Source organism: Python bivittatus, unplaced genomic scaffold (assembly GCF_059951505.1).
Source record: "Python bivittatus isolate LINGU-HERP-01145 unplaced genomic scaffold, Pbiv_v1 ctg000330_np1212, whole genome shotgun sequence".
In the NCBI taxonomy this organism is placed as follows: Eukaryota; Metazoa; Chordata; class Lepidosauria; order Squamata; family Pythonidae; genus Python; species Python bivittatus.
The window spans coordinates 16,628,340-16,643,792 of NW_028277058.1; the positions used below are offsets into that span (position 1 = coordinate 16,628,340).

Here is a 15,453-nt window from a genome sequence, read left to right on the forward strand (position 1 = left end):
AGAACATAGGGAAATCAGGGCTAAGGCCTGTTATTATAATCCTCTTATTCTTCTATTTGTACATGTTTAATAAATCCAGCTTGGACACTTATACATGAAGTTGTAGCTGTTTTACTATTAAATTGTAGAACACAGAAGCTTACTAACAAACCATGCCTCTGTTATTTGAAGAGGGAATAACCCATCTGCAGATATTAGGACTCTAGTTTACTTGTATAGTTGTTAGGAATCATTAAATTCTTCTGACCCTTCTCACTGACTTTATAACTTAGCTTTAAGCAAAGCCCACAAATTGTCATAGAGAAAATGTAAAATGATTTAAATGTACTGTTGTTTATTTTATTAACTGCTTTAGCTAAGTTTGGGAAAATGTGTTGACTGATCATAATTATTCAAAGATTCAATTAAATTTTCTTCCCTCTGAAAAACCCTTTTGAATGAAACACAAAAGCAGCTTTTTGGCTGCTTAATACAAGGTAGGAGTGAAAACTATGCTATAACACAGTATACCCTTAAATGGTACAGGTCATAAAATGAATTGGCATAATATTGATAAGTGGGCCAAAACAAAATTTATGGATGAAGTTAGTCAGTCTTAAAGGATTGCGAGAACTTAAGAACAAAACGTAATCTTAGCATATTTAAAATAATTAAGGATAGATATTGCTTATCTACAGGGACTCATTTAATGGAACAGGATAAATCTTTATTAATGAAGGATTGGGTGGGACAGGTTTACCTCATAGACACTTTGACGAAAGCTAAAGGTGTGGCCATTTTGGTTCGAAAAGGATTCCCAATTGATGTACAAGTTATCACTGATGTAAATGGGCATTATTTAATTTTGTGTGCCAAAACAGAGACTGCAATAGCTGTGGTTTATGTTTATGGGCCAAATTTAGATTCTGCTATTATGTTTTATGAATGTTTTCAACACGTGAATGAGCGTATTTATGATAAACTGATAATAGGAGATTTCAATGAAATATTGGATCCTGAACTTGACAGAATACACCAGCGCGCGCACACACACACACACACACACAAAAGCCCCAAAACAATAATTAGTGAGGGAAACAATTAAGACTTATATAGAAGAATTGAATTTAGTAGACCCCTGATGTTTGATGTATCCAACTAAAAGAGAATATATATTTTATTCAAATGTGCATCAGAATTTTTTAAGGCTTGATTATTATTTTATATCATTGACCTTATATTATCAAATTCAAGAATGTAACATTGATGTTTGTTATGTATATGATCATAGTACAATCACCTTGAAATGTGTGTTTCAGAAACCGATTAAGGCATCCAGAAATTGGTACTTCAATGTTTCCCTATTGAATGATAAAGAATTTGTACAACAAATGCCGGTAGAGACCTTACAATACTTTGATTTGAATTCAGAAACATCAAGTGCCTGAATTTTTGAATGGGAAGCATACATAAAGCATACATTTGAGGTAGAATTATTGCTTATGCATCATACAAAAATAAGATTAAAAATAAAACAGAAAATAATTTGAAAGATGAATTGAAATATTCATGGGCAGAGATGATTAGATGCCCATCTACAGTTTTGTACAGAGAAATACAGAAAAATAAATATGAATTAACTACTATAATATCACAGCAGCCAGAATTTATGCCAACATGTTTATGACAGAGATACTGGGAGAACAGTGAAAGACCTGGTACGATCTTGGCTAATCACATAAATCAAAAGAAAGACAGGGCAATAACTCCAATTATTAGAGGTGAAAGAGATGAAATGTATAAAACTTCAATGGATATAAATTGTCAATTTTTAAAATTTTATTCAGAATTATATAGTAAACCAGAGAATGTATTGAATGAAGATGCTGAGGCCTTTTTAAATAAAATGACCTTACCACTTTTAGATGACACACAAAAACAACTCTTATTTGATCCACTATCTGAGCTAGAGATTAAACAAATAATTTTAAAAATGAAAGTGGTAAAACACCAGGATTAGATGGATTTCCTATCAAGTGGTACAAAACATTTATAGATCTTTTGATGCCAAAACTCTGTCAAGTATATGAAGAGATATTTGATAAGGGAATTTTATCACCAACATTTAATCAGGCTTATATTACAGTTATACGAAAAAGCAGGTAAAGATTCAGTGTGCTAATTATCATCCAATCTCATTAATGTTGACCCAAAGATTTTAACAGCAGTGTTAACAAGCAGATTATAGCAAGTAATATTCATTATTAAGAATGAAAAAGCAGGGTTTATAAAAACTAGGCAAGCAGCAGACAACATTAGGCCAGTTATAGATTTAATAACTTGAATAAAAATAAAGATCAATTTATAATTTTATCATTAGATGCTGAAAAAGCCTTTGACAAAATATATAAACAGTACATCTTTGCCATAATAAATAAATTTGGATTTCCTTTGGAAGTCATAAAATGGATTAAGATATTAGACCAGTCACCCACATCTAAAGTAAAGTTTAATGGTATGCTTTCTTCTACTTTTCCACTATTTAGAGGAACTAGACAAGGATGTCCATTTTCACCCTTGCTTTTAATATTTGCATGGAACCCTTGGCTTCTGCTATTAGACAACATAGGGAGATCTATGGAGTAGTACACAACTCAGTTGAACACAAATTGGTTTTATTTGCAGATGATATTCTTTTATTTCTAAACCTCACACTACTATTCCAGTGTTGATGCAAAAGATAGATGCCATTAGTAAAATAGCAGGATACTCTATTAATTGGTCCAAATCAAAAATGACAATAGGTAAAAATTTGGTTATCTATTCATTTAAGGAATATCAATTCTGTATTTATACCAAATCCATTAAATATCTAGGTATGTGTATACCAAAGGATATAACTCAGTTGGTAACATGTAATACAAATAAAATATATAGAGAAGTTTCTTCAGATATCAATAGATGGGAGATTAAACCTCACCTTTTGGAGGAAGGTGAGTGCTCTCAAAATGAATGTTATTCCCATATTAATTTATATTCTGAAAGTAATTCCAGTTTTTGTACCTGGAAAATATGTTTGGAAAATAAATTCTTTATTTAGAAAATCTCTATTGGGTTCTTCAATTCCAAGAATATCTTTACAGAAAATGCAACTACCAATTAATGAGGGAGGATTTGGTTTTCCAGATCTGGAGGTATATCATCATATTTCCCTTTTGTCAAGTATTAAATACTGGAAGCCAATAATTGGTGTTAATTTTCTGATTTGGGTAAATTTGGTATATACAAATATAGCATCTTTGGTTAGATGGACAGTATTAGGATCTAAATAAACTAAAACTCTTACATCTCTGGAAACAATCTTGTCAGTTAGAAAAATATGGAATGGAATGTCTAATTAAAAAGGTTTGACTTTTTTTCCGTTCCAAATTGACTTTATGGGAAAACCCAACCTTAAAAATTGGGGAAGAGATGATGATATGGAAAAATTGGATGAAAGTGGGAATACTGACTTTGGACCAACTAATAGATGATAAAGATGAATTTTAACATATTCTGTGTTAAGAGATAAATATCATCTATCAGATGTAACCCAATGGCAATATTTAGTGTTACAAAATTTATTAACAACATTGTTTGGATCAGCAGCATTTTCAGCTTCTGAGATACCTGAGATAGTAGAACAACTTGTTAAATCCCTTAAAACTAAAAAAACTACTATTAGTTTTTATATGTATTTGTTATTAATAAATCAATTTGATATGCAGATGCTGAGAGATGAGTGGAATATAGAATTAGAGGTTCCTATATTGCCTAGACAATGGGAGAATGTTTTAATTTCTATAGCAAGTGTGTCAATGGACCTCAAATTAAGACTTATACAATAAAAAATACTTAGAATTTATTGGACTCCATTACGTTTGTAAAGAAAAGGATTGTCAGAAACAGCATTTTGTTGGAGATGTACTAATGATGCTTCTTTAAAACACATGTTTCTACAATGTGCTATACTTACCAAGTTTTGGGAGAAAGTAGTGAACTATATAAATATGATTGTGCAACAAAAGCTAACATTTTCAGAGGATAATATTCTTTTGAACTATATACCTAGTACATGGAACTTGACAACCAGACAATGTAAATGAGCCTTCGGGAGAGATGGGCAGCATACTAGATAGATGGATGGATGGATGGATGGATGGATAGATGGATATATGGATGTATTGCCCCATTTATTCAATTGATTGAAGACTAGATTGCACTTGCTACTTATGAGCAGATTGTCTATAAACGTAGACTTTGTATGGAGAAATATAATGAAATATGGGCTCATTTATACAAAATACAGTGGTTAAAAAAATTATAGTCATATAAATGTTTTAGAAATATATATGTACTTGAATAACATTTACATTAGATAAATAGAGAACTATAATTGTTTACTGTTATAATGACATATTAATATGCTTTATTCTTCTGTTGTATTTCTTTCACTTTGTTAAAGCATTTTCTATGTGTTTTTTTCTTCTTTTCAATAATAAAAAATAAAGAAAAATTTAAAAAAGAAAAGAAAAAAAGAAAAAAAGAAAAAATATCCCTTTGAATGTAAGGGGGTCACAATAGCCTTTTCTGGATTCCAGTATCTTATTTTCAGCATTGATCTGTAGTCCAGGGGCAAATCAAAACTTTGCAGTAGCAAAGAGTCTTCTTACCTAGTAGTGGGACAAGGCTTTCAACATACCAAACAAGCCTGGAGAAATGAGGTGGTTCTAGAACAAAGGTTTCTACCAAGGCTGATGATACCTTCCATTTATTTGGTCAACTATGAATATTTTTATTGAATTTCTTGTCCTTGAATTTCATAATTGGGATAATCTATGCTTATCATATAAGATTTAACATTTCATGCATGAATCTGATCACAATCACCCACAGGTAGCTCATTTGTAGAATATGCAATGAAACAATTTATGTAACGTTGGACAACAAAACTAGTATTGAATCTGAACTGTACCAATTGTTTCAACTGCTAAATGGTTACTTACGTACATACTTGTTGTATGATACCCAACAAGTATCTTCTGAGCAGGGAGATATCCTGTGTTTTCTGCCTATATATCCAGCACTTGGAGAAAGCTCAGTACAGTGTGAACTACTGCAAGTTTGCAAATCTTGTATTTCTCTTTGTCTAAACAGGTCCCAGCTTGCAGCTCCACCACAACAAAGCCACTCAGAAATAAAGGAAATTGTTCTGAGGTCATATATCAATATAGCATTAATGACTTAATGAAACATGAACTATAATGGCAGAACAGAGTAATATTAGAAAGACAATTAATTATTTCTAATCATAGAAAATGTACTAAATATTAGGGATATCTATTCCCATTTCATCTTGCATGTTGCCTGCCAATTCACATTTCTTTCTTCTTACAAAGAAATGATCTATTGTTCGCTCTTATTAATTCTAAAGTACTTATGCCATCAACACTGGTTCTCATGCAATAGGTGGCAACATAGATCAGAATGCCTAAGCAAATATAATTTAAAAAGTATAACCACCTCACTCAAAATGTAGAACTAATACAAGGTTAAATAGTTTGAAATAAGAATAAACAATATTAGCCATGAATCTGAATAAATCAAAATGTATCATTATTTTTTTTTCAAAAAACCTCTCTATGCCAGAAACTACTTTCACTATTTTGATCCTTAGCTTCATGACTAACAATGTAATCTGACCATGTCAACATAGAATTAGATGCTTTTGAGGTAATGACGTGTGACAACATTAAGTCTGGCGAAAAACTTTAATTAAAGGTACAGAGTAAATTCAAATGCAAAATCTATCTTCAAATGCTAGACTTAGAGTCTAAGTCTAAATACAGATATAAACATTTTAAAGGATGGGATAGAAAAAGATAATTTTAAAAAGGAACATTAAGGTACTTCTAGAGATATGATTCTTAGCCTGTTAGCAATTACCCTTATATATATTAACTGAACTATATATAATGAAAGAGAAGAAATACTTTGGCAAGGTTGCAGAATGGAGGAGTCTGGGAACACTGTGAATTGTTATGTTCTTCTCTGTACTTAAGAAATGTCTCTGCCTTTTTAATGGATTAGATAACATGGCTTAGTTTAGCTCTACATGGTTATGAGAAAAGTAAGATTTATTTATTTTGTATGGCCACCCACTCTTGACATTCTGCTGATGGATTCCCAGCTAAGATCAGTTTTCAATGTCAGAAAACAATGGAGATTGGTGACTAAGCAATTTAACAAAAAGTAGGTCCTACTGAAGACAGAATATCCTTGTATTCCTCCAGAATGTGGCACTACATTATTTTTCTATTTTGGAACTAAACACTATATGGGTAAATGACTGGTTCCAAGCCTGTATTTGTCAACAGCAGAAAAGCAGAGTTGGGCATCAAAGCAGAAAAGACTGGCAGATGGGCAGGCCAAACATTAAATTTTCATCTCCAATGCAAATTTCCCATTTCCCCAACTGGTATAATTTTCAACTGTAAAGTCCAGTGGGGATTTTTTTTTTAAGAAAACAAACTTCCAATTATAGCTTAAGGTACCAGGAGCAGAGGTTTTACCATTTATCTTGCTACATATTGCAAATTTACCCATATCCTTTCCATTGAAATCTTTACAATAGCCAAATAAAGTGGACTGATGTTATTAATGTGCCTTACTGGGGTGAGAAAGGTGTTTGAGACGATGGTACCTTAAACATCACTGAGTTTGGAATCTGAACTTGAGCTATGTTTTTCCTTCAAATAAATGCCCATTCCAGAAAAATAAGTGAGGATTGCTGTTACAATATGGTAAAAGGTAAAGTCTTCCATAAGCTGAATTTGATTCTTAGTGCTAGATGTTCATATTAGTTTGCTGGCAACAATATGGAAGTAGTTTGTCACTGCCTTTTTCTGAGTTTATTTTCAGCTTCTTAGTGTAATCAGGTATTTCCTGGAACTAACCCAGATCTGCGTCTTTTTTTTTTTAAGTTGAAAATGCTTTAACTAATTATGATAATTATGACAAGAACGTTGGTTGAATGCCCCAGTCTGTATGTGTACATGTAGAGTGTGCATACTAAAAATAATTTCAACAAGCAAATAGGGGCTCATCAAAAGGCAAAATGTTTTATTGCATCTATAAAAGTAACAATGAGAGCCAGTTTGGTCTAGCGGTCAAGGCACTGGGCTAGAACGCAGGAGACGGTGAGTTCTAGTCCCGCCTTAGGCATGAAAGCCAGCTGGATGACTTTGGGTCAGTTTCTCTCTCTCTCTCAGCCCAACTCACCTCACAGGGTTGTTGTTGTAGGGAAAAGAGGAGGAAGGAGTATTAGGTATGTTCACTGCCTTGAGTTATTTATAAAAATAATAAAGGCAGGATTAAAAAAAACAAAAAAATTACATTTCAGTCCAATTAAAGACAATGGTAAAACAAAATAAGGAGTAGACAGAAACATGAAAGAAGCAGAAACAAAACAAAGTGGGATAGAGGAAAATGTAATGATATCTGGCATGATTAAACAGTCTCTACATAAAGCTAAAAGCCATGATGATTATACTATTAATTATTTTCATATGCAACTTCCCCTTTCCTCCTAATCTGATGAGAATATATGAAATCAACAGGTTGCATTCTAATTCTGATTTGCACACAAATAAAACAAATGTTCTGAAATATAGTGAAAAACCATGAAATAAAAGAAATGGATTCCTTCTGAAACAAAGACATGGAAAGATGCAAAGTCTGTTATGCCTGCCGGGGCTAGGCCTACATTCCTAGCATACCACAACTCCCTGCGAAGTAACTTGGGGAAAAAAACAGAATTAAATGTCAAGTCAACTATCATATTTATTTCTATCAACTGATACCTAAACCTGAAAAGGCTTTACAGAATCTGTAAAGCATCAGTCACATTTCAGTGGATAACAAGTTATCAGGAGGGCTTTTAAAAACAGAAGGAATTGAGTTTTTAGTGATTTTTAAAAGATCCAAATTTCAAATTGTTTGCTGAAGCAGCAGGACACTACCTTTCAACCTGAATGGATGCAACCAAGGTTAGAGTGAAGGTTAAATGAATAGAGAAATTCATTTTCAAAATGCATGCGGTAATACAGAGTCAGAGCATCAAGGTCTTACTCAACAGATACACCCAGGGTAAATATTTCCCAGATGGAAATGTAAAAGCCTTTTTTCTTTTAGTTAAATAAAGGTTGCACTCTACTTAATTAAAAGGTGTCCAGAATACCGTAAAACGACATTTTAAAACGAAAAAAAGAAGAAAAAAGAAGATTCACAGAAGGACAGAGGCGTATCAGGTAGAAATCTTTCGTAAAAGGAGGACAAAGAATTTCACCCTCCGCTCCCACTTCTCCCCGCCTCCAAACGCTTCAAGGCTGGAGGTTTCATTTATTTCCCAAGATGTATTCAAGGCTCTGCACAGAAGGACCGCTCCAGTCCCAGCCTTAATCATTCCTTTTAATATCTACCACGATTTTTTTAAGGTCTCTCTTTCTCTTTCTCGAACGGAAATGACTCGCCAGTCACCCACAATGCCGTTCCGCGCCTTTTTCTTTTAAATCATGGAGGAAAGCAAAATAAAAGCGGGGCTCGCCCGCCTGGCAGCCTGGTGAACCCCCGATGCCCACCGCCCTCAGTGCCCGGGGGAGGCAAGGCCAACGCGCGCGTTAGGAACACGAGCGTTCCTCGCTCGCCACGCGGCTTTCTCCCCCAGGCAAGAATGCCCAGAGCCAGGCAGCACCCGCGCTGGTGCTCTGACGCCTGCCATGTGGCTGGAGAAGAAAGGCCCGGCACGCTAGGCTGTCTTCCGAGTCATCTCCCCCGGCAGCCCCCAGGCTTTCTCCGTGTTTCGAGCGGGGGGGAAGGGGGAAGAGGCCTTGCCTTGCCCACCCAGCTTACCTGTAAAGCAAACGACTCCTTTCTCTCCCTCAGTCAGAAAGACTCCGAGCCGCGATGCCTCCGCTGCGCCTCCACCTTGAGCTTTTTCTGGTGGCGGTCTGGGTCCTCCTGTAAGATACCTCGCTTGGGCGCTGGGCGCTCCTGTTGGGGTGGGTCTCACCGGACGCGCAGAAGAGGAACGTGTGTAAATGTTTTCTCAGTCGTCACCGTACGCCTGATGTAAGGATCTACGGCTACATTAAAATCCTTTCAGAAAAGCGTGGTAGAGCGCGCTATGAATGAATGAATGAATGAACGAACGAACGAATGAATGAACGGTCGACGGCAATTTCCTGCGGCGGCTCAGTCATCAGCATCCCCTCCTTCCCATCTCCCCCTCCTCGACGTCAATCTACGTAGGGCCTCGGCAAAACCGGTAAAGCGATTCACTGCCAGCTGCACCTGGCGCGTGGCCTGAGCTTCCGGGTTTATGACTTTTTGGGCTTGTTTAAATCGTGGTCGCTCGGGCAGTCGCTTTGCCTCGTGGGTGCTTTCCCTCTTCCTCTTCGACCTCCTCCGGTGGGACCGTCCTTGGTGTTTTGGGTAGATCTGCCCGAAGATGGATGGGAGGGATTCGGGGGCTTTATAGCCGCCGCATCCGCCCGCTCGGTTAGGAGGAAAGGCGCCCAGACGCTGACCTCGGGTCCTGCTTTTCCCCGGTCTGAGCGAACAGCCGCCGCTATGCGAGCTTCCTCTCTGGTGGACGGCCCTAGAGGAGTGGTGGAGATCCCGTTTACGGGTTTCTGCTCGGCAGTCACTTGCTTCATCCGTACAAGGGAAGCGGTTAAAAGGGCTGCTTGTGATCAGGGGGGTTACTTTTTGTCTAAGGGTCTACGCTTCCAGGTGGGTTGGGAGTACCAACTCTAAAGCTGCTGGCGGGGGATAAAGGGAGTTGTAATCCGGCTTCATAGGGCGGAGAGGGGGGGCACATTCCGGGAAACGCTGCTGGAGTTGTAACGCTCGCTGTGCTTTTTTGTAAAAGAAGGGGGGGAAAAAGGACGAGCATTTTTTACAGCCACGCCCTGGGTTCAGTTACCTGCAACCTTTCCTTATGAGTTTGATCTTAAGGATGCTTATTAGAAATCTGAAATGATAGGCTTTGGAGAATCGGCTGTTTGTAGATTTTGCTGCTCTGATAAATCAATGATGATAGAGAAATCTCTGTGAAATCCATGGCTTCCTTGCCTTTTAGTCAAATCATGTCTTCCTTGCAGGAGCAAAGAGAATCACATAAAGGGGTAGCTGGCAGGGTTAACACTTCCTCTTCTTCCCATAACTGAGGTGCCGGATGCTATGCCAAGGAAACTGTTGAGATAAAGAGGTGATATTTCAGTATATTTAGCAGATACTTCCTTGTATACTAGTTGTGTAATGTTTGCCAAATAGTGTTCAGGACACTCTGTTCACAATTTCCCCAGTGCTGGTTTTGAAACATATTTACTGGATGGAGGTCCCTCAGTTTTCCTGAAATTATAGCAACGACTGTGGCCACAGCTGTATGTCACTGGACAAGACTTTCCAATAACAGCAGGAAAATACATCTATCTGATAGGAAATTGTGGCAACATTTACATGAATATTTACATCCTGCTTCTGAACTCAGTGAAGCGTGCCTTATCTAGACGGAACTGAGACTATTTACAACATGTTGTAATACTTCCATCCTTGCATCATCTTTCTAATTTTCAAACCCATACATTTTTCTCTCTTTTCAGAAAAAGGCCCATAAGAACACATTGCACTTTTAAAAAAGGATGATGAATTTATGTGAAAAAGAATAGTTTTTCTTAGTGCAGCTGTAGTTAGTCTAAGGGATCAAAGAGGATGATGCAAGTGATAAAAAAGAAGAAATGGATTGGGTGACTAAAGAATGGCTTTGTCTCTGGTGTCACCCATCAAAAGGAGGGAAGGGAAGATGGAGGATTTTTCTGAGCTTTTACATCTCTATCAGGCTTACCTTGGACTGAACAAGACACCAGGTCCAAAAGAGGCTGATAAATCTACATTTTAAAGTACATCTACATGGGACCAGATTATTTTAAGAACTGGCTCCTCCCATCCTACATGAACCAGCTTGAATACAAGATCAACATTGCAGGCCCTAAACCCTGTTGCATACCTATATCAGAAACAGCGGGCTCACACAAGTGACAGCATATTCCTTCTTAGCTCTACTGGTTCAAATAATCTTATTGATCATGACAGAAATTGTGTAAAAAGTGAACAATATTGACTTATATGAAATACCCTTAGACATGTTTTAGTAAACAAAAATGTCACATGTTTTAACAGTTTAAAATGTTTGCGTTGATATATACTTATTATGTGAAAAGTTTGAACTCATCCTAATACATGTAAATAGTCTTTTGAAATAAATTATTCATTTTAATGATGTAGAAGGAAGTATTACCATACTTTTGATTGTATGGACAACCCACAAAAGTTGCAATGTCGTCACTGCACGGATGCACTGAATTTGGGGTTAGGGATGTGGACAGCTGAATAAGCATGTTAGTTAAACAAATAAACTGTGATCATAGACCATTTTGCCATATCAGTATTGAGTTTTATCTTAAGTATCAATTCTTGCCTTCCTTTCAATCAACTGTAAATGTCAAAGCACAAACATTAAACTCTTGATGCAGAACTGTATCTGTTGAGAGTGGCCATTCATCAAATATTCATTTAGTAACTTGCAAAATTAGATCACTTATTAAGCTGTCTAAATAGTAACATACAAACCCAATGTTCTGTCTTTTGTGCAGAGCAAATGAATACATTTGAGGAAAAGATCGTGTGTGTGTGTGTGTGTGTGTGTATAGATAGATAGATAAAAGACACGGCAGGTTATTTTAAATAATATAGTTTGAATGCTTCCATTTAAGTCCCTTTAATAATAACTAGTAATTACAGATCATGTCAATGTCTCTTTATTTTTTTAGACATCTGTTAATACACTGCATTGTAAAAGTTGTTTAATTTCTGTATGAATTGTTCTTATGTTTAAAAGAACAACAGCTGTTTATTTCCCTAAAGGCATATTATCTTAGCAAATGTAGGACAGAACTGGTACAACTTCTTTAAAAGGGGGAGAAGGTTCTTTAACATATGCCAGTACTGTGTCAAATGCTATAAGAATAGAACTGTTTCTACCTTTGTACGTGTAATTGCATTTAGTGTTCTAAAGAGGGCAATGAATGCAGAAATGTACTGAATAGCAAGTAGTTTTTAAAAATACAAGCAGCTAGATACACCATTAAGACTATGGAAATTATATGTCCTTGCCAATGCAGTAGTCTCTATATCTCATGTTTCCTGAGTCAGGGAGATAAATAACTGTTATAAAATCACATCAAAAAGTCACCCACCCCAATATCACTAATGATGATTGTTGGGTTGAAGGAGCAACAATTTGCTCCACAGGTGCATGGATGAAACCAATGGACCTGGGTTGATGGGGATTTTCTCCAAAGCACTACCTTGTACAACATTACGTTACGTTTCCTGAGTGGGTCATGGTGGCTACAGTTTCTTAGAACTTAAAGATCAAACTTTAAAAATGGGCCAAGTTTTAGCAGAAAAAATCCTGAAAAATTGTCCCAATGCATCCTTATGGGAGAAGTGCTGGGCAGTGGCTCAGAATGTTGCTAATTGTTCCACTCGAAGCCCCCTCTCCCCTCCCTCCTGGTCATGGGTTCCAGAGCTTCCCAGTGCTCACATATTCACAAGCACCTAGACAACATGCTACTTGGTTACACAGAAGACAATACAGATACTTCCTATGACCACTGTTGGTAAAGGTGTTGGAAAGGCTTCCAGAAGCCATGCTCTGGCTACTTTCTCTACCTTGCTTTCTTTATGTGTACTTTCTTTCCACTACTTTCTTTCATAGATTTGGAAGGTTCTTGGAGGTTGTCCAGTCCATCCCTGCCTAATGCTGGAATCCATTACTCTAGCATTCCTGACATGGTCACACACCTCCTGTTTCAAACCCCTTGGGTGAAGGAGAATCCAACCTCTCTTGAGGCAGCTGTGTCATCGCTGAACAGCTCTTCATGTTGGCGAGAAAATCCTGTTGTCAAAACGTAATCTACTTCCTTGCAAATGAAACCTTTGCTTCTTGTCCTGTCTTCTGGAACAATAATTCTGCCCCATTTTCTATCTGACAGTCCTTATGTTACTTGGAGAAAGCAATCATCTCTCCCTACAGTTTTTTGTTCTTCAGGCTAAATACACCCATGCAAGCGGAGTTTGAGTAAGCTTCAGGTGCCTTGTTGTTTCCCCTGGTTGCATTCAGGACAATTATTTACTGTTACCTCCAAGCTTTGAATGGGATAACAATAAACAACCCCTGTTAGTTTTCCCTGGAGTTGATTTCAGTTGCAAGGATAAGCTCAGTGTGTATTGCTTTGCTTTATTTCCTCTTTTCTTTATCCCTACTAGGTAAACCTCTGGTTTCCCCCTTTCCTCAGCCCCAGGTTTCTTCCTTCTCAGCAGAGCTTTTCCCAAGAACTCACAGATGATAACACTAATAGGAAGTTAATTTCTCTGCAAATGACCCACTGAAATGAATTAGCACAAGGGAGCAAGCGGAGTTTGACAGAAAGAACTGGAACATGTGTGAGAAAAATCTGAAATATATTCACACGTCTCTAAGCAATCCAATTAAAAAGCTGCAAAGGTAGTCATGCGCAACCTATATCCTACTAAGGGGAAACTTTGATTTAGTCAAATCCATTCAGCCCAAACAGCTTTAGCAGAGCTGCCAGTGTGGGGCTGGATGATCTAGGCCCCTTCCCTCAGGCAAGCACAGGGCCTCGGTCTCTGACTCCAAGGAGGAGATGCTCTGGCCTCTTGCTACTTTCTACTGCAGACAGCCCACGGGACATTTTTACCAGAGTACATCATGAGAAATGCCAGTCTGGAAGAATCACAAGCCAGAATTAAGATTGCAGGGAGAATCATCAACAACCTCAGATATGCAGATGATACCACCCTAATGGCAGAAAGTGAAGAAGAACTAAAGAGCCTCTTGATGAGGGTGAAAGAGGAGAGTGCGAAAGCTGGCTTGAAACTCAACATTAAAAAAACTAAGATCATGGCATCTGGACCCATCAATTCCTGGCAAATAGAAGGGGTAGAAATGGAAGCAGTAACAGACTTCATTTATTTGGGTTCCAAGATCACCGCAGACGGAGACTGCAGCCATGAAATTAAAAGACGCTTGCTCCTTGGGAGGACAGCTATGGCAAGCCTAGATAGCATATTAAAAAGCAGAGACGTTACCTTGCTGACAAAGATCCGCATAGTCAAAGCTATGGTTTTTCCGGTAGTAATGTATGGCTGTGAGAGTTGGACCATAAAGAAGGCTGAGCACCGAAGAATTGATGCCTTTGAACTGTGGTGCTGGAGAAGACTCTTGAGAGTCCCCTGGACTGCTAGGAGGTCAAACCAGTCAATCTTAAAGGAAATCAACCCTGATTGCTCATTGGAAGGATCGATATTGAAGCTTAAGCTCAGACACTTTGGTCACCTAATGCGAAGAGAGATCTCTTTGGAGAAGACCCTGATGCTGGGAAAGATTGAAGGCAAAAGAAGAAGAGGACGACAGAGGATGAGATGGTTAGATAGCATCACTGAAGCAATGAGCATGAAACTGAGCCAACTCAGGGAGGCAGTGAAGGACAGGAAGGCCTGGCGCAATATGGTTCATGGGGTCACGAAGAGTTGGACATGACTTAACAACTAAACAACAACAACAGCAACAACAAACTCTGTGACTCATACTCTGCCTTCTTCCCAGCTCAGACTGAGCAAGCCCAGCTGACCCTATTAACCCTACTCCCCAATCCTTGTCACCTCTAGGGCTCCCAGATTTGGGCTGCAAGAATGCTAAATGGAGTGAGGGTTCTCCCACAGAAGAAAGCCAGTGCAATTGCAGATCTGCCCATTGCCACATCAAGGAAGAAATGGATGCTGGAGGCCAGGCAGCTCATTCTGTAGGGTGGGCCAGAGGAGTTTGGTGCAAAGGAGTTTGAATAATTATTCTGTAAAGAGAACTTGCTCCTGTAACCCAGCAGTTGCTGTAATTCTCTCATTGTGGCTTTCTACCTGGATTCTTGTGCGCTTGACTAAATGGTTCCAGTCCAACCAGTGGCTGAAGCCTTACAGATAGTAACAGAGAGGTTTTTATCTCTTTGATGCCCTCTAGTGGTTGTCTAGATTTTTACAGAAGCAGAATGGCTAGGGAGCAGTGTGGCTTTGAAAGGGCAATCTTTTAAAACCATGCATTTCTGCAAGCCTCCAGTTTAGGATTGTGCTAGAGAGGGCATATACCCTTGTTACATTTTGACCCATATCTGAAATTCTTCTCAGTATTTGAAATCTTGGCCCTTCACCATTCTTGCACAGCAGGCCTTCTGACAAGATGGTAAGTCTCCCTGCCTCTTCCCCAAGTAGCTCTGGGAAAGTTCTGGTAGAATCATG

At 38.0% G+C, this 15,453-nt stretch overlaps 1 protein-coding gene across 1 annotated transcript in view; it reads right to left on the minus strand.

Moving 5' to 3' along the window:
• The window catches only part of SLC38A1 (solute carrier family 38 member 1), a 59,483-nt gene extending 49,650 nt beyond the window's left edge, over positions 1-9,833 (minus strand). Inside the window, exon 1 of the mRNA XM_088141764.1 lies at positions 8,929-9,833. The gene's annotated coding sequence lies outside the window, so the exon portion shown is untranslated. The remainder of the gene's footprint in view (positions 1-8,928) is intronic.
• Positions 9,834-15,453: the final 5,620 nt, after the last annotated feature.